Source organism: Hemibagrus wyckioides, linkage group LG25, assembly GCF_019097595.1.
Source record: "Hemibagrus wyckioides isolate EC202008001 linkage group LG25, SWU_Hwy_1.0, whole genome shotgun sequence".
Classification (NCBI taxonomy): Eukaryota; Metazoa; Chordata; class Actinopteri; order Siluriformes; family Bagridae; genus Hemibagrus; species Hemibagrus wyckioides.
The window spans coordinates 6,527,776-6,552,946 of record NC_080734.1 but is presented as its reverse complement, the minus strand read 5'-3'; the positions used below and the strand labels follow the sequence as shown (position 1 = coordinate 6,552,946).

At 38.6% G+C, this 25,171-nt stretch overlaps 1 long non-coding RNA gene across 1 annotated transcript; it reads right to left on the bottom strand.

The window, feature by feature from the left end:
* Positions 1-6,511: 6,511 nt before the first annotated feature.
* LOC131345689 (uncharacterized) lies at positions 6,512-24,756 on the bottom strand. The gene is made up of 3 exons (XR_009203516.1): positions 24,533-24,756; positions 11,785-11,910; positions 6,512-7,097 (listed from the first exon to the last, which is right to left on the bottom strand). It is a non-coding gene; the product is annotated as an uncharacterized LOC131345689 (long non-coding RNA).
* Positions 24,757-25,171: the final 415 nt, after the last annotated feature.

Genomic DNA, 25,171 nt, shown 5'->3' with positions numbered 1-25,171 from the left:
CAATTGCTCATTTCTGATTGAAGACTAAGCTGAATCACTGAGAAAGGCTCATTGAGCCGTGGATTTCACTATTTACACTGGAAGGATTGATAACCAGTCAATGATGTTAAAAGTTTATTTTGATTATTTTTCTTAGAACAGCCTGACCCTAAGACACATCATCATTTTTTGTCCACTTATAGTTACATTTAATGGTGTGGAACTTTATATTTCCTGTTGTTACGTACATCAAATCAGCTGAGTTTCTTGGTGGCCCATTGGCAGGGTCTGGTGCAGGCGAGGTGGCCGAGTGGTTAAGCTGATGGACTGCTAATCCTTTGTGCTCTGCATGCGTGGGTTCGAATCCCATCCTTGTTGGAGTCTCTGCTTTATGACCTCATCAAGCCTCTGGCTTTTCCACTTTCTAGTGGTTAAGGTTCTGGGTTACTGATTGGAAAGTTGGGTTTCAAGCTCCAACTGTGGGGCCCCTGAGTAAGGCCCTTAACCATCATTGCTCCAGGGGTCCTTCGCCATGGCTGACCCTGCACTCTGACCCCATATATGCGAAGAAGTAATTTCACTGTGCTGTAATGTAGAGTGTATGTGACAAAAAGGAAGGCTGCTGCTTCTTCTTTTTCTCTCAATGCTGTGACCCAGGTTTGATTCCCAGGCAGGGAACCTACCCAGTCTGTAAGGGGTTAACTCTCAGTGCTAATCTCAAGCCCATATAAAAATGGGAGGGTTGCATCAGCAAGGGCATCTGGCGTAAAACCTGTGCCAAATCAAAATATATGGATCGGATGATCTGCTGTGGCAACCCTGAACAAAGAGCAGCTGAAAAACAAAAACAATGTACATTAAATCAGCTACTGTATATACAATCTCTTTCTTAAATTAATACGACAAACGTCACATCCGAATTTAAGTTCATTGGCAATTCTGGACCACCACAACCCCACACCCGAATCTATCCCTGCCAATAGAGTATATAGATCTCACTCACTTGATTACAGTGTACTTCTTTCCTCTTTAATCCTCAAGAATATTTCAACTTTATACACTTCCATTCTTTGCAAGGTTTTTCCATTGTTTTTGAGCTTTGCTGTGTAGGAAAATTTGATGTTCCAGCCTTACCTGGAGACTCTTTGCATAAATCTCCTTACAAAAAATGTCACCAATTCAATACCTTCTATACAAGTCCCTATGTATGTCATTTTATCACTTTATAATCTTTATGTTTTGGACAGCGGTAGCTAAAGTGGTTAAAGCTATGGGTTGTAGATTAGGGTTCAAGCACGTCCCTTACCCGCTCTCTCTCTCTCGCTCTTAAAGTTAATAAGACAAATCCCCAAACTGTACAACTTCTGTCTTGAGGACTTTTTCATAGAATAAGCAGCACTGCAGGGCTGTGGTGTCTCAAGTGGTTACGGCTCTGTATTGGTGATAGGAGAATCAGGGTTCAAGCCCCAATCTGCCACTGTTGGGCCCTTAAGCAAAGCCCTTAACTCTCCCTGCTCCAGGGTTGCTACATCATAGCTGCTCCCTATACTCTGACCCCAACCTCCATAAATGAGATATGTGAAAAAATGAATTCCACTTAAAGGTACACTATATTGCCAAAAGTATTCGCTCACCTGCCTTGACTCGCATATGAACTTAAGTGACATCCCATTCCTAATCCATAGGGTTCAATATGATGTCGGTCCACCCTTTGCAGCTATAACAGCTTCAACTCTTCTGGGAAGGCTGTCCACAAGGTTTAGGAGTGTGTTTATGGGAATTTTTGACCATTCTTCCAGAAGCGCATTTGTGAGGTCACACACTGATGTTGGACGAGAAGGCCTGGCTCTCAGTCTCCGCTCTAATTCATCCCAAAGGTGTTCTATTGGGTTGAGGTCAGGACTCTGTGCAGGCCAGTCAAGTTCATCCACACCAGACTCTGTCATCCATGTCTTTATGGACCTTGCTTTGGTCACTGGTGCACAGTCATGTTGGAAGAGGAAGGGGCCAGCTCCAAACTGTTCCCACAAAGTTGGGAGCATGGAATTGTCCAAAATGTCTTGGTATGCTGAAGCATTCAGAGTTCCTTTCACTGGAACTAAGGGGCCAAGCCCAGCTCCTGAAAAACAACCCCACACCATAATCCCCCCTCCACCAAACTTTACACTTGGCACAATGCAGTCAGACAAGTACCGTTCTCCTGGCAACCGCCAAACCCAGACTCGTCCATCAGATTGCCAGATGGAGAAGCGCGATGCGTCACTCCAGAGAACGCGTCTCCACTGCTCTAGAGTCCAGTGGCGGCGTGCTTTACACCACTGCATCCGACGCTTTGCATTGCACTTGGTGATGTATGGTTTGGATGCAGCTACTCGGCCATGGAAACCCATTCCATGAAGCTCTCTGCGCACTGTTCTTGAGCTAATCTGAAGGCCACATGAAGTTTGGAGGTCTGTAGCGATTGACTCTACAGAAAGTTGGCGACCTCTTCGCACTATGCGCCTCAGCATCCGCTGACCCTGCTCCGTCAGTTTACGTGGCCTACCACTTCGTGGCTGAGTTGCTATCGTTCCCAAACACTTCCACATTCTTATAATACAGCTGACAGTTGACTGTGGAATATTTAGGAGCGAGGAAATTTCACGACTGGATTTGTTGCACAGGTGGCATCCTATCACAGTTCCACGCTGGAATTCACTGAGCTCCTGAGAGCGACCCATTCTTTCACAAATGTTTGTAAAAACAGTCTGCATGCCTAGGTGCTTGATTTTATACACCTGTTGCCATGGAACACCTGATTCTGATTATTTGGATGGGTGAGCGAATACTTTTGGCAATATAGTGTATGTGTGGCTTTTTCTTCTTTCATAAGCCATGCCGCCAGAACTACTATTAGAGCTGCTCAATTAATCAACACCCTTTGCCCAATCAGATTTAAGAATGAACATCAACATCACTGTTATAAAACGTTGTGGATGTTATAAGACTTTTGTGGATCTAGTATTTTCCAGAGGACAGGCTTTGGGAACTGTACAAAAATATGGCTTATGCTGAATATGACACTGATTGCAAATTTTAAATGTGTAAATATGTCATCTAAAATACCTGTTCAAAGCATCGTTGAGCCCTAAATACATTGTTTTCATAGCATTTGGAAAAGGGATTGTATGAATCACAGAGCTGGATTTCTTCTCTGAACGGGAGGATTAGAGAAAAAAATGCAGTGGCATTCCAGAGATGGTGCTGTGGGAACGCTGGAGCCAGCCGTCGTAATGGGTCAGTTACTTCTGGACAGGTGATGAGCCTAAGAGAAGAAGTAAAAGAACAATTCCGAGAGATCGGACACTCTCGGCTCTCACGGCACTTGTACATTTCAGATTTAGCGTCAGAAAGTTTTCCACCCTGTGGTGAGGATCATATTAAACATCGGGGATTCATTTAAAAAGGCAAGTTTGATCTGACAGCTGTGCTTACCCTTCTCCACAGGACCTTAAAACACACTTTGCACCACAGCTAAGGAAGAAGAAAAAGAAGAAAAACCCCAATTTTTTTTTTGATGGCGTGAAGAATAGAGAATGCAGGACCCTCTGTGGGTATTTAATCACTTTTGTGCCAACACCGTCCACCTTTTGATCCCTTTCTTCTTTCTCAGACATGAGGGCAGTGAGATTAAAGCTGGCCGGCATCTGTGATATGGAAAAAAGGAAAATAAACAATAGAGCACACTCAAGTCTGAGTTATACAGAGATATTTTGAATCCTTGTAAAAATGTGACCCCTTTGACCTTTTGTTCTTAGAACTGAGGCTGTGCCTCCTCCTAAGGTGAGTACCTGGGGCTGAGGGCAATAGAGCCCAACCGAGGGAGTGGTTTGTGAGAAAACTGGCTCTGATGAGCAGAACAATGCTGGGAAGTCCAGCAAGGTTGTCTCCGCCTGAGCTCTCTAGCAGCTCCACAAAGAAACAGAAACAGAGGAAGCAAATTAGCTCTCATCCGTCTTGCTTTCTCGTTGTTTGGAATGAGACACATTGTGCTGATGAGTCATTTTTACTGGAATGCACGAAATCTTGACAAAAAAGTCCAGTCATTCCAGTTCTTTTGCTGCAAACCCTTAACCCCATCTCTGGAGGTGCGAGGCAACTGTGTTAACCACTAAACTACAATAGACGTCGTCATTAAGTGGAGTTAATTCTCTAATGAACAAGCCAGAGATGACAATGGTGTAGAAAACTCCCTGATATGATTAAGGAACCAAAGGGAAGCCATCTTTTTTTTTGAGTGACACATGATACAGTATTCAAGCATAGAAGTCTTAGGGGATGTGGTTAAGGTGTTGGGCTACTGATTGGAAGGTTATGAGTTTAAATCCCAGGTCCACCAAGCTGCCACCTCTTGGGCCCTTAACCCTCAATTGCTCAGTTGTATAAAATGAGATAAAATGTAAGTCGCTCTGGATAAGGGTGTCTGCCAAATGCCAGAAATGTAAATGTAGAAAGAAGTTTCATGATTAATAATAGTACTGGAATGAGCACAGGACAGTGTTTATGATTAGAGCAGCAGTATCTCCAGTATTCATGTGAGATCCACAAAAACAGTTGAGTCTTGGGCAACTGTTTTAGGAATTTTTAAGGACCATTGATAGAGCAGAGTCTCAAGAGCAGAAGTTGAACATCTGGGTCACCAAAACAGTAGAACTGTGCCATCTTTCCTATAAAACAGTATCTGTGTTTCTCCCCCAGTATTTAACAGAACAATAAGAGCACGCAACAAGCTTTCCAGGGCACAGCCAGGCCACGGGGAGTGGTGCTGTGGTCAAACCCCCGTCATTGCCCTCTCGCACATGGCGTCCCAATTGTTTACTCACAAAACATGTTCTGACAAATAGATATGGCTCTGAACAGAATTGTACATGGTTTTGCTGAACTTTATTTGAAACAGAACAGAGCTTTTTTTTTTTGACGTGTCTGTTTGGTCAGTTAAATATATAAATAAATTTATATATAACTTTTTCTTGTCTTTCCATTATGCTTCCAGTAAATGTTTTTTTATCTTTATTTATTTATTTATTTATTTATTTATTTATTTATTTATTTATTATTCCTCACCTCATTCCTGTTCCTTCCTGACACTCTATATTATAAACCATAAACTTCATCATTAATGCCTCCTGTATAACTGTACTCAGTAACTGCCACTCGTATTCGTTCCTACCGGTGAAAAGAAACCCATAATGACTAAACTGATGCCTTATTTGATGCCATATTTAATGTTTGTGGATGTCAAAATGAAATGTTGAGTCTTAATATAGGGTGCCAATATTTTTAAGCAGAGACCTGAATTTGTTTTGATTCATCAGTATTAATATGCCATATGATCAGTTGTGTTCATTTGTGTTTTCCAGTCATGGATGGAACTTAATACAACTTTTTATAGTCTATGATTGTGTGTAGTTAAAGGAACTTTAATACCAATGGTTATGTCATTACTGACTCTTTTCTATTCAATTCTAAATTGAATTGAATCTAGATGACTAAGGCTTATTTCCTTAGAAACTCACCATGAAAAAGACTTCCACCATATGTTCCAGAGGATTTAGTGTGAAATGCAGGTGTCTTTGTTTTTTTGGCACCTTTTTTTGGCACCATTGTATAGATGACAATAGCACCGAACGCTTGGGAACTTCAGCTCTACTTTGTTCTCCTACATTGCTCCTTTCCCAGGATGTCCTTCACAAAAAATTACAGAGAGGCTGAGCAACTGACACATTCTATTACAGCTTACAAGACACAGATGTGATCGACAGGAATAAGGAGAGAGAGAGAGAGAGAGGGAGGGAGAGAGAGAGAGACCTTTAACTTGTTAATTTGATATTCCTGGAAATCCTTTGCTACTCTGCATTGTCTGAGACTGCTGTGGTACTACAAGTGAAACACCAAAGGCTGTTTATCATGAATATTACTGAATACTATATATTCTTCTTTTCGCCCTCACTGTGTTATTCGGTTTTATCTTTAGCTGAATAAACCTTATACTTGATCATTAACATCATTTAAGAAATCAAACACAATCCTCAAAACACGGGTGTAGAAAAATAATCAACACTGTAACGAATCCTGTATTTTTTTTTCCCTCACTCACACCGCAGTGTTTTTCCTAATAAATAAATGCCTCCTTACAAAAACTGAACGGTTTCAAGAATTACACAAGTTTTAAAAGCCCATAGAAGCACATTAGTATAATCCTGTGATTCGTCTTGCAGCTGGAACTACTCTCAGAGCTGCTGTAGTAGAAAATTAATCAACACCTTCTAGCCAATCATCAGCATTTCTATTTATGAAATAAAAAAAAATCTCTGTCTATTTTAATTCTCTTATTTAGATAATACGGTTCAAAAGATGAATGTTTTAGGATTGCATTTCTATAAATATTATCAAGATTTCTGTTAATTTATATCATAGATAAGTTTTATAGAAAAGCTCTGGGTGAATTGGACATCCTTTATTAAACAGAGAATGAACAGAACATGAGGTTTGCAAAACAGGAAACAATTTAGTGTTAGAAGTGTTTTCTGAAATATGACTAGCTAGTTATACGTCCAGGACCGAACATGCCGAGTCAGAGTGTCACCGAAGTTCTCCACACAGGCGTCAATGCAGTCAGTGGAATGGAAGAGGAGACGTCTGGAGCCGGCCACACATTACTCAGGCTACATTTGGCTGTTGAGTTCTCCAAAGGCGTGTTATTTCTGGGCTATTTAGAAGCAGCCAAAAGGTCCAAAGTCTGACTATAGCTGGGAAAACAGTTCATTTTTCACCTCCTCTGACTGGAATTTGTCCTTTCTGTTAGACTTTTTGGTATTATAACATTCTAAAACATAATGTACCAGAAGTCACACCAATGACACCGCTATCAGTGACTATATCGTGTTCCAAAAAAAGGTTGTGGTGTTTTTTGTTTCTCCCTAGAAACCAGGGTACAAAAGTGTGGTGTGAAGATCCTATCAGATTGGATCAAGAACTATCAAGATTTTGAAGCTCGTGGCCAGTTAAATTGTGCTGAAGTATTCGTGGGCCATGCATCTGAGAGTGAAATTGCTGGATTAACCAGTTATTCTGTAGTTCTGGAAAAAAAAAGAAGAAACTAGTTAGACATATTAGATTTCGACCAGTTTTTCTGTCAAAAACATTCACTGTATGGTGAAAAGTATGTGGACACCCATATATGCTCCTTCCCCACAATATTTGAAGCACACAGCTGTCTAGAAAGTTTTTGCATGCTGTAGCATTAACATTTCCATAAAGACATGACATGGAGGTTAAGGTTGGAGTGAAAGAACTCGAGTGTCCTGTACAGAGCCCTGACTCTGTCTCAACCCCACAGAGCACCTTTGGGATGAACTGGAACACTGCCTGAACCCCAGACCTCATCACCCAACATCGGCGTCTAATGCTCTCATAGCTGAATGATCACTAATCCCCACATCCAACATCTAGTGGAAAACCTTCCTAGAAGAGTGGGGCACATTACAACAGAAAAAAGTGAATAAATCTGTTATGGGATGTTCAAGGAGCACAAATGTCACCCTTTGACACTGCAGGTTTCACAAGAAAACAAATATATTTGAGCAACTGTATGTACGTTTTTTTATGTTGTTCTTTTTAGGCCATTTCGTATGTCAAATGAGATGGACTGTGAACATATCTACAATAATCTTACACTTTCACATTAATATAGCAACAAGGACGAGAGCTTACACAAGCTGAAAAGGTTTGACTGACAGGTTTGAACTGTTTAACTGACTTTCTAACAAAATGACATTCAAGAAAAACCCAACTGAAAAGAGCAAATTTCATTATTCAGTGCTAATTTTTCCATTGATGCTAGATGTTAATGTAATGACATAATAAGATAATATAATATCTTATTATATTAATATATAATAATAATATATAATACTATATAGTAATAAAACAAGACAACAACAAGGCTCATTTTTCACTTCAGGTGCTGAGACAGACTGGTGTGTTTGAGGTTGATAATAAAAAAAAGAGAACTTTCTTTCTTACTTTCTTATAGAAATAGAACTGAACATTCTTCATAATTCTTTACAACTTCATATTTTTCCTTGTGTACGCTGTAAAACACAATAGGCTTTTGAAGTTATGTGAATGTTCTCCGACGGTTTCAGATATCGAGCTCAAGCGGTGTTTCCAAAAATGAAAACTTATCCGTTGTCTTGGCCGCTTGTGAGCTGAAACTTGAAAAAGTCGATCCTGAAGTTGAGTTTACTCAGAATTATAAGGTCAACTTTTATTTCTAAGTTTAACCGTCTTGAAATATCTTACAGTGTGGATTAGGTCATAAATGTAAAGGTAGATTCAGTAGATGGGCTATGTTTCAGTGCAACCTTTAAATGTTTTTGAAACCTTGAAATGTGTTTTTAACATTATTTTTGGAACTATTTTACTGACAGTATTGTACTGATAGTCTGTTAGTTTTAATTGTTTTGGTGCATAATTAAATACTGGTGGTCCATTTGACTTTAAAACTATTATGGTAAATAACATACTTCCATTAAAAAGCCTGTAAACCAACAAAATAAATGATACTTTAAATTCATAAATAAATGAATACATTTAGTTAGGTCTAACAATAATGCTTAATAATGAATCAATAAAAGATAATTCATCCTTTACACACCTCCTGTGTATATTTATGAAATGCTTTCATATAAATTTATATTACTTATCTTATATATACTATTTTTTAAAAATTATATTATCCCAATATAAACTTACATATACTGTATAGGCCTGCCATAAAAGCTTCATTTTAGAAAAGTTTTATTAATTCTTATAAATATCCCATGTATATAAACAAATAAATAAAAGATTCAAAAAAGTCTAAAAAGTCAGAGTCAAGTAAGATCGATTTTTCATGCCTAAACCAACACAAATGATCCAGGTCATGTGACATGGCAAAACCACCAAGTATGTGTCGGTTTTTGCAGCATTGAGACTTTTGTTTGTGGGGAAATGATGCTTTTCAACAGTCCCAGCTATTTATAATCAGGAGCTGGAAGTGTGGGGAATCTGCAAGGCAATTACAACAGGAAGTGACCCATGTCCATGTTTACAATTCTCAAAGCAAGGCAGAGAGGAGTACATTGTGTAACAAATGAGTCAAAACAACCCCCTGAGCAACAAGTGTGCAAAATCTCTATATTCCACCACCCGTGAAATTGGGGAGGAGGGTTGAGGATAGAGGGCTCACAGTTTAAGAGTTGTATTCCTAATAAAATGTTGTATTCCTAACAAAAAAGCCTCCAAACCTTCATTAGGAAAGAAAGCATACATCTGCTTTTGATCAAAGTCGCCGGGACAGCGTCCTCTGTGCCACGCTTATGTAATGTGGTTCATTGTGGGTGGTTTCATACTTGCGACTGCAATTGATGGTTACTAGTTAAACATTTTATTCTTAATTAGCTAAATATTTACAAATGATGTCATTATGCGCCAGAGTCAAGGCCAGTTTGATCAGACCTGCTTTGATCAGGGTAACAGTTAATCACTTAGTGTTGGCTATATGCAAAAATACAGCAATTACTGTGCAATTAGACCATAAGTTTACAAACCGCCATCAGAATCAGACCATCAGCGTTGGCTCTCGGCGTAATCGAAAGCTCGTTCCGAGAAAGTCCAAATTGCGCCGCGGGCTAAACGATGGCTAGAACACTTCAGACACTTTCTAATTCAAGCATGGCTATAAAACCAAAGGGTCAAACAAACAGTAACACCACTGGGCGACTAGAAGAACTTGCCAAGCTGTTAAACAGAAACAGATGGAATGGGGAGTCCAACAAAGGAACATATAATTAGGGAAATAGCTGCATGAGAAACAACAGCTCAGACTGGACATGATGCACAAATGAGTGTTATTGATTATTAATTACAATCTTATTTTTTCACTCATATACCTGCATATAGACTCGGGGTTGATCGCATTCGTTATCGATGAGGTCACTGTCTATTCTAAACAGAATTAATAATGTAAAGAAATCTGGCTATTTCCTAGGTTAAAGAAAGTTACTAAAGTTGAAAAATATTCTTAGACACTTTGTATATTTAAGACATGTTTGTACGGTTGCCATTGGTAATGGTAATGGCAGAAACGTTGGTGTAAGTGGCACTAATGTCACGGTAGACTGACAATCATTGTAAGGCACCATACATAATTTTACTAGTTAGTATTTCTACCATTGCCAAGAAAAATATGCATTTGCTTTTCACTGTGCCTTTCCTGTACTCTCTCCCCCAACACATTACTGGCACAGCAGCCAATAATGGTGCGCCCGGAGATCTAAATTACTGATCTTGCTTAACAATGTTGTTTCCTCCATTAACGTTCGTACCCTCCATGAACCTCTTACTTGAATTGTCACCATCAATCACAGCAGTAAGAATATCCTTACAGCAAGTTGATGAAAGGATGTTCTCTTTAGCTGCTTGCATTTGAGCACAACTGAATCATTCAGTGACAATAAAACGTCCTGGCCTCTTAAAGAAGGCAAATTCAAAGCACATGGGACTTAAATGTGAAAAATGGGGCTTTGCACAGTCCACTGTATTATAAGATGAAATTATGGTGAACCGATACAAACACTGAAAATAGCATTGCTGATGTGGTGTAGTTGATCTTCCTGTGAAAGGAACCAGAAGGATTAAGAGGCGGACATTACTGGTCAAATCATCGAGCCAAAGCCTCAGAGAAAAAAAAAGAACCTCAAAGCAAACCAAAGAAGAGAATGCAGCGATCAGCTTTTCTCCATCCAAATCCATCTAATTCTCTCCAGAGGTGGAAAGTACTTAAGTAATTGTGCTTTGTTATTTTATATTATAGAGTATATTTTTAAAGAAAGGGTTATTCTTATGCCTTCTTATAAATACTCACCCGAGTGCATGATGCAATCCAGAAAAAATTCATTAAGCAAGAAAATAATAAAGCACTTTGGGACATGCTGTTATTAAGAAAAAAAATAACTGATGCGACCTGACACAAAGCAGAGTCACTGTTTATACAAGTATTTGTTTTATTTTCATTAAACCACAGCTATGGAAGTCCAGAAAGGTCATGCTCATCCATCTATCCATCCATCCGAAATCCATCCATCCATCCATCCATTTTATGTACTACTTATCCTACACAGGGTCACTTGGAGCCTGGAGTCTATCCCAGTGGGTGCCAACTCATCACAGGCTACAATCACACACCTGTTCACACACTACGAACAATTCTGAGATGCCAATCAGCCTACAATGCAGGTCTTTGGACTGGAGGAGGAAACTGGAGAACCCTGAGGGAACCTTTAAAGTAAAGGAAGAACATGGGAGAACTCCACACACACACACACACACACACTGAACATGTGTATATATATATGTACATACATGAACAAATATATACATGTATATACATGAACAAATATATATATATATATATATTTAAAATTATTATTATGAGTAAGTGAAATGTGGGTGTTTGAAATGGAGCTTAAATCGATATAAGTATTTCCTACCATTGCTGCAACACCTTTTTGGACACCATCCCTACTGAAAGCAGTGCACTGTGTGGCTTTTTGAACATACAATACTAGATAATCACCACTATGTTATTGTAAATCAATTTAAACGGCCAAACATGCAGTATATAGTAAATATTGTCCAGTTTTCTGACGTTCCCTAACTAGTGTGCTACATCTAGAAAAAGGATTGTACAGTATGTGTAACGTTATTGCACAAGTGACTTACACAAATACCGTCGTTTCTCAGGGTGTTGAAAGTAAGAGAAATATTTTCTCATCCTCTCTTTCAGCCTTATCCTCTTCGTAGGTGATCCATATTTGTTTCCACAGCCCTTGTTGTTGTTGTTGTTCCCTGAGGAATAAGACAGTAAAGTGATACAGAAAGCGAGAAGGTGTCTCTCTTCCATAGATCAACAATTAACGGTTTTTGGAAGTCGACATGTGGCCTGACAAACAGGTGTCAGCTTTTCTTTTTCTTTCCACTGATATTTGAGAGTCAGCTCATCCTTTCCGTATGTTGTAACAGGCAAGTGAGTGGAATTCTGCAGTAAGTCACAAGCATTACCAGCCATTCATGATAACTGTAATATATCTGTATAAACACGATAAGACGATTCCTACAGGCATTAAGTCACCAAGCAGACACTCCTATCTGACCTCATCGCACTTTATCACTGAGAAAACACTTAAGCAGAGACGTTAGCCCTGGGTTTCAACCCTGTTATATATTTGCCACATCCTCCTTATCATTAGAAAATCATCTCTTAATTGATAATACCGCAAAACAAGAACATTTTTCAAGAGAAAAAAAAGAGAGCCAAGAACACATAATAATAAAAAAAACAAACAAACTGTGGGCTGTTAAGTTTGAAAAACAATGCGTCACACTCTGTGGGTAGTGGATATGGACTATGTGATAATTTGATTAGTTTTTTTTTTGGTGAAATTCGCCAGATTATGTAACTACGGGTTGGGAAACAACACGTTAGATGCTCTTATTGTGTGCACGAGAAAGAAACGAGAAATTCAATTAATTAGATAGATCAATCAAAGCAATACACTGAGAAAACCTAATTCGATTATGGTTCTGTCAGTGGAGAATAACTTGTTGTCCATCCAACATCAGCTTACAACATACCACACTGGTTGATACATCAACAGGAAATAAGCATGAGTAATTAAATGAAATTACTGTAAAAGCACTATTGCAGCCAATGTAGACTATGTTCACACTGATGCCTGCGTCTGAAAAACATAGTGGAGCAAACCGTAACCATGACAACGCTGCAACTTATGAAGCCTAGCTAAGGAAGGAGAAACGCTTAGACACACTTACACTGGTGTGATGATGCAAAGTGGCTTATTTTCCTTTAAAAAACGTGTTTTATTCTTTTTAAACCACAGAAATTTTTTTATTACTTTTTTTTATCCATTTATAAGTACATTCCATCTAATGAGAGTTACATGATGTAAACTTTTCTGACTCTTACAAAGTGTTGACTTTGAAGACTTCTTCTATAATTTTTAATTAATCAACAACATTGATTATGAGATATATTTCTTTGGTCTCTATTTTACTTTATTAATAATAATAACAACAACAACAACAACAACAACAACAATAATAATAATAATAATAATAATAATAATAATAATAATAATAATAATTATTATTATTATTATTATTATTATTATTATTAGGTATAATGTTAATCAGCCAGCTTGTTAATCTAGAGGTCTACATCAGATTTCTTCCTTAAAATCTAAAATATTTATAGGAAAGCAGGAAGGACTATGACATCAGTTAATATGATGAAGTGACAACTGGAAAGGTTCTGACCCCCAGCTCTCTATCTCAGACTTCCCACTCTCAGTCGGAATTTCTCAAGAATTCTGATTTAAAAAAAAAAAAAAAAAGAAAGAAAAGAATAGGAGCCTCCCAGATCACATATTCATGCACTATTCTGTGCTGTTTCACTGGAAATTCCAAGACATAAAAGAAGACGTACCCAAATGATGCACTTATTCAGCTGAAAAGAAAAAAAGTAGCTTATTCCAGCTTATACCTCTAGTTAGTAAAAAATAGCATAGTGTAAGTGAGCAGTGTGTGAAATGCAGCGAAGAAATACTTTTTTACAGCTGATTTTTTTCTCCTTTTTCTATGAGTTCATAAGGTTAATGGGTCATGTAGGTTCATTAATTTTTACCCTTTTTTAGAGCTTAACTGTAATTTAAGCATTCCTTTGTCCACTTTTAAAATAAATAAAGTAAAACATGTTTCATAGCATTTTTTTATGTACAGAAAGGCAACCGAGCACTGTCTGTGTTTAGGCATCTATTTTTCCTGACTAAACAGCGGATATTTCATGAACGCTCTACGCTGAGAAATAGGAAAATTTCCATCATCCCATATAGAACTGCAACTCCCAGAATTCCCCATCAGCATCCACACCCACTTTGTCTGTCTCTTTTAGGCATCATTGCTAAAATTCTCCCACTTTTGTATTACAAACAGTTTCCATTAGTCTCTGTATATACAGATCATTTGTAGGGTTCTTTCCTAAGTCCACATAACTGCCCTGTTTTACCCTTTGGCTCAGATACCCCCCAACACACACACTTTTTTTTTACAGCCAGCTTTATGGCTTTTCAGATTACAAAGTTTGTCCATTGTTTTGGATGGGTTGCCAGTTTATTAAAAAATCTCCTGCTTTGGTGTTAACCTGCATTCGTCTCCATGAAGGTTATCCATTCGTCATCAGATGTTATCATGGGCATGAGTCAGAGTTGGTTAGAAAATTAAAATCAGTGTGCTGGGTCTTATATATCATCTAAAGTCAGCTAAACGTAATATAATAGCAGAATATGACATGCTGGATTTTAAGCTTCATGTATTTTGAGTCTAGGACGTCTGCAGTCTTGTCACAGACACACACCCCATGACATGGCAGTGTGTGTTTATTTTCTGCTGGTCCAATAGTGAGGCAGTGCTGACGTGTGTGACATGGGTGTGTGAAAGCATGTGGTGCGAGTGTGGCTGCTTTAGCCACGTGGTCCGACCCACTGCAACTGCAATGATGCAAGTGTGTGTGTGTGTTCATTTAATTGCACCTCTTTTATATAGCTATCGGATAGCTTTCACATCATTTCCCTACAAGCATTTTTATGTCCTCTGGTCACTCTGTTTTAGGAAATAAAATAACTTTACCCCGTGCTAAGAGTATGAGCAATGGCAGAGGAAATCTAAGAGGAAAAGTTGTTTACAGTTTACCAACCGTCAAGGCCGAAGCCAGACTTTCAAACCTGGCTCATGTTTTTGTTCCATATTTGGTGTCTTTTAACAAGCTCAGAGGAGCAATTAAAATGTTTGTTTAGCTGCTCGAGATTTAACTACAAGAGACCAGTAGGTTTAATAACAAAAATGTTTTCCTGCCATAAAGCCGGGCGTTAAGGCCTGTTTTGCTTGTCAAATGTTGTTGTTTTCTTTTATTATTATTATTTTCTATGACTGCAACTAACCTACTAGCCCCGGCTTCTTCTTTTTTTTATTTTAACAGAGGGGATAGCGAGGACGTGTTTTAGAAGACGGGTAAAGATGTTTGGAGTGTGTGTGGCTGAAAGACCATGTCAGCACAAGCAATTTCATGACTAACTTTCTGCAGAGCAAGCAAATGAAAAACACGTTTCAATGGAAAAACTTCCACACACACACACACACACACACACACACACACACACACACTGAAGTCAAAAGAAGGGAAAAAAAGAAAGTAGCCATTGGAGAACAGTGGATGTGACAGCAGTCATCAACCTCTGTTTTAATGTAGCTGTCTAGTAACACTTAAACACGGGTGAGAATCAGATGAGTCTTTCCCATGGAATTAACGCGACCTGTTATTACTGCGGGTGATAAATTTCATGTCCCTGTCAGTAGCGAGTGAGCATGTGCACGTCTCTTCTATCCGAAGGAGACGCCGGAGTCACGTCACGTCCCAGCGGCTTAGTGTTAGGGGTCGAACGCGAGGACGTCATTCAGGGGAATGTAACAAGTTCAGACTTATGAGGTCCTGGCAGTTCACTGCTAACACAATTAAACTGCTGTTGTGGATTCGACTTGATTTTCTACTGGATGTGAAAAGGCAGGGCTGCAAAATGGCCAGTTGTATCTCACTTGCATTGACATTCATTGCATTTAACAAACATCTTTATTCAGAGAAGTGCACTGTAGTCATCACAAACATTTCAGAATATCGAAGAATACCATTAAGCTAAAACTCGGTACAGATTCATGTTTTTTTCTTTCAACCGCTTAGTAAAGAAATAAGTCTTCAGTCTTTCTCTGAAGACAGTCAGAAACTCAGCTGGCTCTCAAGAATCAAGAGTCTTGATTCATGTCTCCTTTGTAGCTTGAAGTATGAGGGATCCTTGGCTTTAGATTTTACGGTTTTGTATACTGTTCTATATAGTACCCTATATGGTCCTCAAGTTTTTTTCGCTGTGTGAACCGTTAAGGGCTTATCTCAAACCTAAACCATATAACAAAACATTTGCTTGTTTGAAGAATGCTTCAAGTGAGGAAACCTTAAAAATGGTAGAACCTTTTGTCAGGAAGGATAAAAAGGTCATGACTTCAAATGCACAAACAGCCAGCCTGCCATTGTCTGGCCCATAAAGCCTCCCCAACTGCACCATGAGATGTTATACAATGGTTGACCATGACTTCTGACCTCAGACAAGTCAAAAGTTCAGTACAGAAACCTGTTCTGAAGTGAGAAGTGCAAACTAAACAAGGGTTTTGAGAAACCATCTACGGATGTACTGGTGATAAGGAGTCTCAGAATTCAAATCCCCGAATTGCCAGCTTGCAAGTTCCCAGTAAAACCTGAAAATTTCCCAACAAAAAACACTTAAGAAGCAAGTGTACTAGTCAAGAAAGCCAAGAAATGGTAGAATTACCAGACTGCCCAATTTGAACAAGACTGAACTGCTCCAGATGTTACACAATTGCTGACCATCTTTTAAAACCTGTGGTAGAAACAGCAGGAATGGTTAGAAACAAAAGACTGTTGAGAAACCACCTAAGGGTGTATTAGTGCTAAGAAGGCTCAAATCCCAGAACCCTAGATTTGCCAGCCGGCTAACAATGGGCATTAAGTGCCTCCAAGGTGCTCCACAATGACTGACCATGACCGATGTTGTGCCCTTGACCAAGAGCTTCTCAAGAGGTGTTATAAATTGACTGAGCATGTCTTCCATAGCGCTTGTCTTCCTTTTAACAATGGACCTTGTCACAAAGCAGCTTTGCAGAAAACTGGAACTGATAATAGTGGCATATCCTGGAATTGCCAGCTTGCCAGTGTAGGGGGCCCCTGAACAAAACCCCCAACGTCTCCAGAAGTGTCAGATAATTGCTAAAACTGACCTCTCCATGACCTTTTCAACCCAAAATATGTCAAAAATCTAAAAAGATATTGGCCTTGTCATTCACTGTGGCTGTGAGTTGAGCATAGCAGCTACAACCCCACTTTACCGTATAGCCAAAGATATAGCTTTCCTCATCCTGTTGATCCCATGTCCTAACCGCTGCTTCCCACGTTGACGCAAATACCCACAGCCTCAAGCGACATCCTGTGCGGAAGTATGGAACAATGACTGACACATACTTGGAGACTCAGGAACTCTCAGAACGCAACGCTGTGCTCCACACAAACGCATCACAGGATTTTAAACACCTAATTCCTGGCATTAAGAACACATCACTGACACAACACGGATATTTCTCTGTCCAAGTAGGGGTGTGAATGACAAAGCTCAAACAAACGTTTCCAACAGGAACAAACATAGTCACCCAAAGTATTACAAGCCAAGTGAACCGAGGGGAAAACCTTTTTTACCTTGGTATGCCATAATTGCAAATCTCTTGCCACTAGTGGCAATTTTTAATGCCTTTTTCACGCCTGTGCTTGCATTTCATGTGCTGGTGTTCACAGTTTTTGGCCACATCCGACAAAACTTAACTACGTGATGGTTGGGTTGCAGTTAACGCATTGCACAATTCTGCAAAAACATGTTAAATAATAGTGTTGGAGCCGGAGCTCTTAGATAGACCTCCTCTCTAGCAATTAAGTCTTAAGACTTGCCAACCTAAACAAGCTTGGACCTTATTTGTTTACAGCAGTAGTAGTTTCTTTCTCTCTCTTAGGAGTGTCTTGGTGGTACTCGACTGACTAATCTTCATCTTCAATCTTCAATCTGTAATGTACCATGCGCCTCTGATATCAAACACTGCAGTTCAGGGAAACCCAAACCACTTCTTCATGTGTCATATGTTGAACTTGGACATATGGGAAACTCCTCCAGCTTTGCTCAGTATTTCCTGTTTTCTATAGTAGTGACATGTTCTCATGATTCTTGTCAACTAATCCACGTCCTCTGAAGAACTCAGAGAGCTGTTGCTAGTATGGGATTGAATGATTACATTATTTTGCTTTTAACTGCGTCTTTTTAGGAGCCCATTATCCAGAGTATTTGGCTTGAATTTGTTTCCCACCTATAAACACAACTGGACTAGACAAGTTGGAAATCAATAAAATCTGCTTTTATGTTTAAAAGAGATTGTTCTAATTAATTGTTTTCCTTGTCTTTTAACCCTTTTTTACCACCACACTGGTATTAAATCAACGTATTGGACATTCGTACAGGACTCATTGGCTTTCAGTGTGTATTAGATGTGTGTTTTTCCCTCTGTTGGATAACCTTACACAGAATTTTAGATTTTAGACACAGATTTGAGCTGCTTTTTAGATGAACAAGCAATTGGGGCTTCTCAGAGAGCAGAAATGGGTTTGATATCACCATTTACTTTGAAGAGACAAACATATGTGTGGAAAAAATATTTCTCAAAGCTTTGAGTGTCTAGTTTGATATGACACTGTAGAGTGTGATATGACAAAGATACTCAATATTGAACATGGAAACAACAAAACAGGCGCAAACTCCTCTGGGAAAAAGAGTTAATAAGATTGAAAAATATTCATAAACAAGCTAACACATTCATAAACATACTAACACACTAACACAATAAGCAACATGGACCTCCACAGGACTGTCTTGTCTTATATGTTACATTGCACACTGTACAGTTTATACAGGCAATACATTTTGTCTCTTTTTGCACTATGAGTAATTTTGTAAATCACACACTGTATATTCTATTTTTTCTTTTTTTTAACTTGTGTTAGGCTGCTGAAGGATTCACAGAGAATTAATTTCTTTGTGTGGCATAACACACTGTTTCCTGAACATACCAATAAACTGCCAATAAACTCCTGAATCTTGAATCTTTACCATTATTAAAAATACTGCATAGACATATCCTTCTCCATAATGCTTTTGCTTCCATTCAGTGGTGGAAAGTTCCAAACACAAATGACCTTAATGACTTTTAACCGTTAATGTGGCGAACCATAAGCTGACAGGAAGTTTTGCACTTCCTCTGTCATGTTTGGAGACTGTAATGTTTCCACTCACACATATATATATATATATATATCTTACAGCAGCAGCATCTTTGGATCTCCAGTCCCAAGGGAAATCTAATGTGTTTAGATTACATGGTGGGAATAGTAATCATAAGTGGTCCGCTGGGGAATGAGTCTTAGACAGGATTTGACTGGGAAATGTTAAAGAACACCATTTTTTTGTTTGTTTCTTTGCTACCATCATAAGCACGAGCACCAGTCATGCAGACAGCACTGACACCGAAACGTGTTTGACGATATACACAATTGCTTTTTCTTCCTGAAAAGGAGGAGATAGTTTGATCCCCGGCTTAAATCCTGCAACAACCTGCCTCTTCGCCTCACATGGTCAACAGCGTTTTGGAAAAATTCGACTTTCTCTGTTTCTCGGCATAGCATATATACACGCTTGCCTGAGTTCTTGGTATCCTCATCTTGTAAACACAGGAAAAATAAGGCTTTGAGTTTCAGTTCAAAGTCAGAGGCTCTGGAAACTCAGTGGATGAACGCTTTCAACCCGCAGCCCTTACCCAGGCCCTTGGCACCGACAATAAAAAGAACCTGTTGCAGCTTCCCAAGTCGAATCACCTAACAGAAAAAATCTGGGTGAAAAAAGGTGGCAACTTTTTTGCTCAAACATGATTAATAATCCTTCCCTGGCTTCATACAGCTGTCAGTGAAAATGCAGAGAAACACTTGTTCTTGCTGGTCCTCTGCAGAATTGTGTCTTCATTAGCTGAAAAACACAGGAAGGCAATTGACTTCTCATAAGAATGCCCCGTCCTCGATGGCTCTTCTCTCCGATTTGCGTTTATCCGTATTTTTTTAAGTGAAGTCATCACTTTGCTCGAGTTTACAAAGGAGCTTTTGTGGCCATGAAGGCTTGGTGTGTCTCCTTAAGCATGTGAAGTGTCTATTATAAGGCAGAAGAGTTATAGTCAAAAGGGTTTAAAGAGAAATAAAGGTCCTCCTCCCTCCTCCTGTTCTCCAAAACTCTGCTTTCAAAATTGCTTAGTGTCTGCCGCACTCTTTCTTTATAAGAAGACTTGGCTCCATTAATGAAAAACTTCAGCATGACTGAGACATCCATTGTGTTAAACTAATCAGTCTCTGCATTGTGAGTTATATCTTTTGTTTAGTAATGTAAACACAGATTAAAAAAATAATAATAATCTGAGGTGGCCATTTGTTTAGCTCCCCTTGAGTTTAAAGACTTTTTGAATTGTATTTTCTTTGGCAGGTAAATTATTGGAGCTGGAAAAAGCAGCAGCAATGGTTTAAAAAGTGTGAAAGTAAGTTTGCATTATTTTTGTATTCTCTCTTTTTCCCTTCCCACACACATACACTCAGTGGGATGATCACAGGCTGTCCAAGTCTTTCTGTGTCAACTATAGGCTCCAAGCAACCAGTTCCAGGCAGACTGGTCCATCGAAACCCCCCCAAGAAAGTACTACTCAATGCCCAATTAGGAGAGCGGCTCTATTAGCGGATTCTTCCGAATTTGTAGAGAATGAGAGACTTGTTTTGAAGGGGGTTGCATGGGGATGTACCCTTGTAGTAAACACATGACAAAAACAGCTCTGTCCTGATTCAGTGAATGCTGTTGTAATAATATACTTAAAACCATCTATTAAAAAGTGAGCACTTTAATCAGTCGCTAACTCTGAGTATCATCTTAACCGTGAATGATCAGCTCGAGACTCAGGGTTCGATCCTGAGCTTTTGCATGTCCTCCCTGTACTCTGGATTCACCTCCCAGATTGATTCCACTGAGATGTGAGTGTAGATATAGATTCCTAAGGAACAAGGCAGCGGTCAGAGATGTGAGGAAAAACTCCCTGAGATGACATAAGGAAGAAAATCTGAGAGGATCCCGATTTAAAAGTCTTCTTTTGGGATGTGGGATTATAAATCATTTCAAATCATTACACTATTCAGGAGTAGAAAAGTAAACAATGTGGTAAGGATTGAAAGGATGTGCAGATTGGGAAGATGAGCACAGGGCAGTCTGTAGGATTACAGCAGCAATTCTTAGATAGATGTCTACATTATCCAGGTAAGATTACATTGTTTTAAACTTTACTGTATTTTATAGTCTAAATAATTGTAAAAAAGAAAAGAATTGCCATTATTACACAGGATTACACAGGCCATTATTATCACATACAGGATTTAACTATAATTTCCTTTGCATCATGGGTAATTTCTGTGATGTCACTTATTAATTGTAGGGACATACTTTTAATGAACACACACAAGCTGATTCTGTTCGATCTCCTTTTGGAAAGAAATCTTTTTCAATCCGTTTTAAAGTGTTTCTTTAGGCCAGGTTGCATGACCCAGCTTTGGTGCTTTCTGATAAACTCACCATGGACTGTCCTACAAAAAAAAAGCCTGGTTAGGTCTAACTGTGTGTCTTCTCTAGCAAGGGTCAGACATGGACATATTGTTTAAAAGGAGTCTAAATCTTTAAGGTGTCCATGTAGGACAATCCACAGTGAGGTCAGACATGGACATATTGTTTTAAAGAAGTCTAAATCTTTAAGGTGTCCACGTAGGACAATCCACAGTGAGGTCAGACATGGACATATTGTTTTAAAGAAGTCTAAATCTTTAAGGTGTCCATGTAGGACAATCCACAGTGAGGTCAGACATGGACATATTGTTTTAAAGAAGTCTAAATCTTTAAGGTGTCCATGTAGGACAATCCACAGTGAGGTCAGACATGGACATATTGTTTTAAAGAAGTCTAAATCTTTAAGGTGTCCACGTAGGACAATCCACAGTGAGGTCAGACATGGACATATTGTTTAAAAGGAGTCTAAATCTTTAAGGTGTCCATGTAGGACAATCCACAGTGAGGTCAGACATGGACATATTGTTTTAAAGAAGTCTAAATCTTTAAGGTGTCCATGTAGGACAATCCACAGTGAGGTCAGACATGGACATATTGTTTAAAAGGAGTCTAAATCTTTAAGGTGTCCATGTAGGACAATCCACAGTGAGGTCAGACATGGACATATTGTTTAAAAGGAGTCTAAATCTTTAAGGTGTCCATGTAGGACAATCCACAGTGAGGTCAGACATGGACATATTGTTTAAAAGGAGTCTAAATCTTTAAGGTGTCCATGTAGGACAATCCACAGTGAGGTCAGACATGGACATATTGTTTTAAAGAAGTCTAAATCTTTAAGGTGTCCATGTAGGACAATCCACAGTGAGGTCAGACATGGACATATTGTTTAAAAGGAGTCTAAATCTTTAAGGTGTCCATGGAGGACAATCCACAGTGAGGTCAGACATGGACATATTGTTTTAAAGAAGTCTAAATCTTTAAGGTGTCCATGTAGGACAATCCACAGTGAGGTCAGACATGGACATATTGTTTTAAAGAAGTCTAAATCTTTAAGGTGTCCATGTAGGACAATCCACAGTGAGGTCAGACATGGACATATTGTTTAAAAGGAGTCTAAATCTTTAAGGTGTCCATGTAGGACAATCCACAGTGAGGTCAGACATGGACATATTGTTTTAAAGAAGTCTAAATCTTTAAGGTGTCCATGTAGGACAATCCACAGTGAGGTCAGACATGGACATATTGTTTAAAAGGAGTCTAAATCTTTAAGGTGTCCATGTAGGACAATCCACAGTGAGGTCAGACATGGACATATTGTTTTAAAGAAGTCTAAATCTTTAAGGTGTCCATGTAGGACAATCCACAGTGAGGTCAGACATGGACATATTGTTTAAAAGGAGTCTAAATCTTTAAGGTGTCCATGGAGGACAATCCACAGTGAGGTCAGACATGGACATATTGTTTTAAAGAAGTCTAAATCTTTAAGGTGTCCATGTAGGACAATCCACAGTGAGGTCAGACATGGACATATTGTTTTAAAGAAGTCTAAATCTTTAAGGTGTCCATGTAGGACAATCCACAGTGAGGTCAGACATGGACATATTGTTTTAAAGAAGTCTAAATCTTTAAGGTGTCCATGTAGGACAATCCACAGTGAGGTCAGACATGGACATATTGTTTAAAAGGAGTCTAAATCTTTAAGGTGTCCATGGAGGACAATCCACAGTGAGGTCAGACATGGACATATTGTTTTAAAGAAGTCTAAATCTTTAAGGTGTCCATGTAGGACAATCCACAGTGAGGTCAGACATGGACATATTGTTTTAAAGAAGTCTAAATCTTTAAGGTGTCCATGGAGGACAATCCACAGTGAGGTCAGACATGGACATATTGTTAAAAAGGAGTCTAAATCTTTAAGGTGTCCATGTAGGACAATCCACAGTGAGGTCAGACATGGACATATTGTTTTAAAGAAGTCTAAATCTTTAAGGTGTCCATGTAGGACGATCCATAGTGATGTCATGTTTACAGAATAGTAAAAAAAGAGTAAATTGCTCTCATTTTTTTAGAGATATATTTAAATTAAAAATATATATCCTGAATTTATATATTTATCTGTAAAACTGCTTTGAGGACGATTGTTAAATGTGCTATACAAATAGAATTATATTGAATTCAATGTTATGAATGCTTGGAATTATTGGGATTATTAATTCTGATCTCATCAAATGTCCTATAACTATCTGATTATGTTGTTTTATGTCTTCCGGATTATTTAGTGGACACTTTTCCTTAGCTCCTTTTAACAGATCTATGCTTGAGTTAGATTCTGAATTGTTTATACAGACGTGTTTCAATCTAAACATTCATGTCAATGTCCTTCCTCGAGCCTCTGTTGTTCTCTGTCCTACATACGCAGGAGCTGCAGATCAACAAGGTCTTGATTTGACATGCCAGGGATGCCATGCTCTGAGGCCTAGTTTATCTCAGAGAGTCACTGCATCAATAGGGATCACTATTGTTCTTGATCGCTCATCCTGAACCTGTTATTATTTCTCTCCATCATATGAATGCATATGAAAGCATATGAATTATCGGTCTTCCAGGACAAGTAATACAATATACAATCCCAGCACATTCACAAACACACTCCTGCTGCGTTTTGCTTTACTGTGTTTTACAGAAGTCTGAGAAATTATTGTACCATTGTTTTATAATTATTATTAATAATTTCTATAATACCGTAAAGCAGCTTTGAGATGCTGTTCATTGTTAAAAGTACTATACAGATAAAATTATTTCCTTCTCTTTTCTTTGTCATTGTCAGGTGTTTCTTCTAATCCAGTCGTGGATGAAATATGGAAAAAATGCTATCTTTATCTTGAGTAATAGTTAAGGATACACATGATGTTGATTATTTTCCTGTGACAGAATGTTCCTCATTGTCATATCTTTTCTACCAACTGGTCAATGCAAGTTTGTTTATTGCATCATAAAATAACACATCATGCTTTTTATCATTTTATAGTTCTCGAACATCTGTGAAACAAGGTGTCACTTACGTTATAACAGCTATAGACTCTCATTCCTTTACCCACCGTTCTTTCCTTTTCCTCTGTCAGATCTGCAGTTATAGGAAATAAGTCCACACCTCGCGTCCAATCAGAACTGACAATTCAATCGCAGCATATAAATAAAATTGGAATATAATGTGCTGCTAATAGAAAACACACTTCTTCGAAATAGGGTTTGGGTTTTTTCTAAAGGTTTTGGATCTGTTTCTTTAAATGGGTGAAGGAACAGCGCTCGGAAAATCGGTTAAGCCGCTGATATTCCGAATGTGGTTTCATTTACGACAGCATGTTCCTCCTCCCTGTAGTGTGGCATGCTATGATTCTGTTAAACTATCTGAAAACATCAAAAAAAACTTAACCGTAGTGTATCATTTTGTCATATGCTGCTGAAAGAAACAGTTTTATAAAGACTTTTCAAATAAAGTTTTACGGCGTGGTCATGTAAATTCTTTGTAACGAGGCCAAAAAGGATTTTTTTACCACTCTGCTGGTGTACATTGGCTCTGCCGATGTGCGTTGAATGGTTGAACCGTGTCTGGTCTGAATCCACTCACCAGACTAACAATAAAACTGTGTGCTAGGTTAAAATGCGAAATTAGGCATGTGTTTTATTGATTCCAAAATGCCATTGTGCATCACAGTTTCGTGGAGCATCTGTTGGTG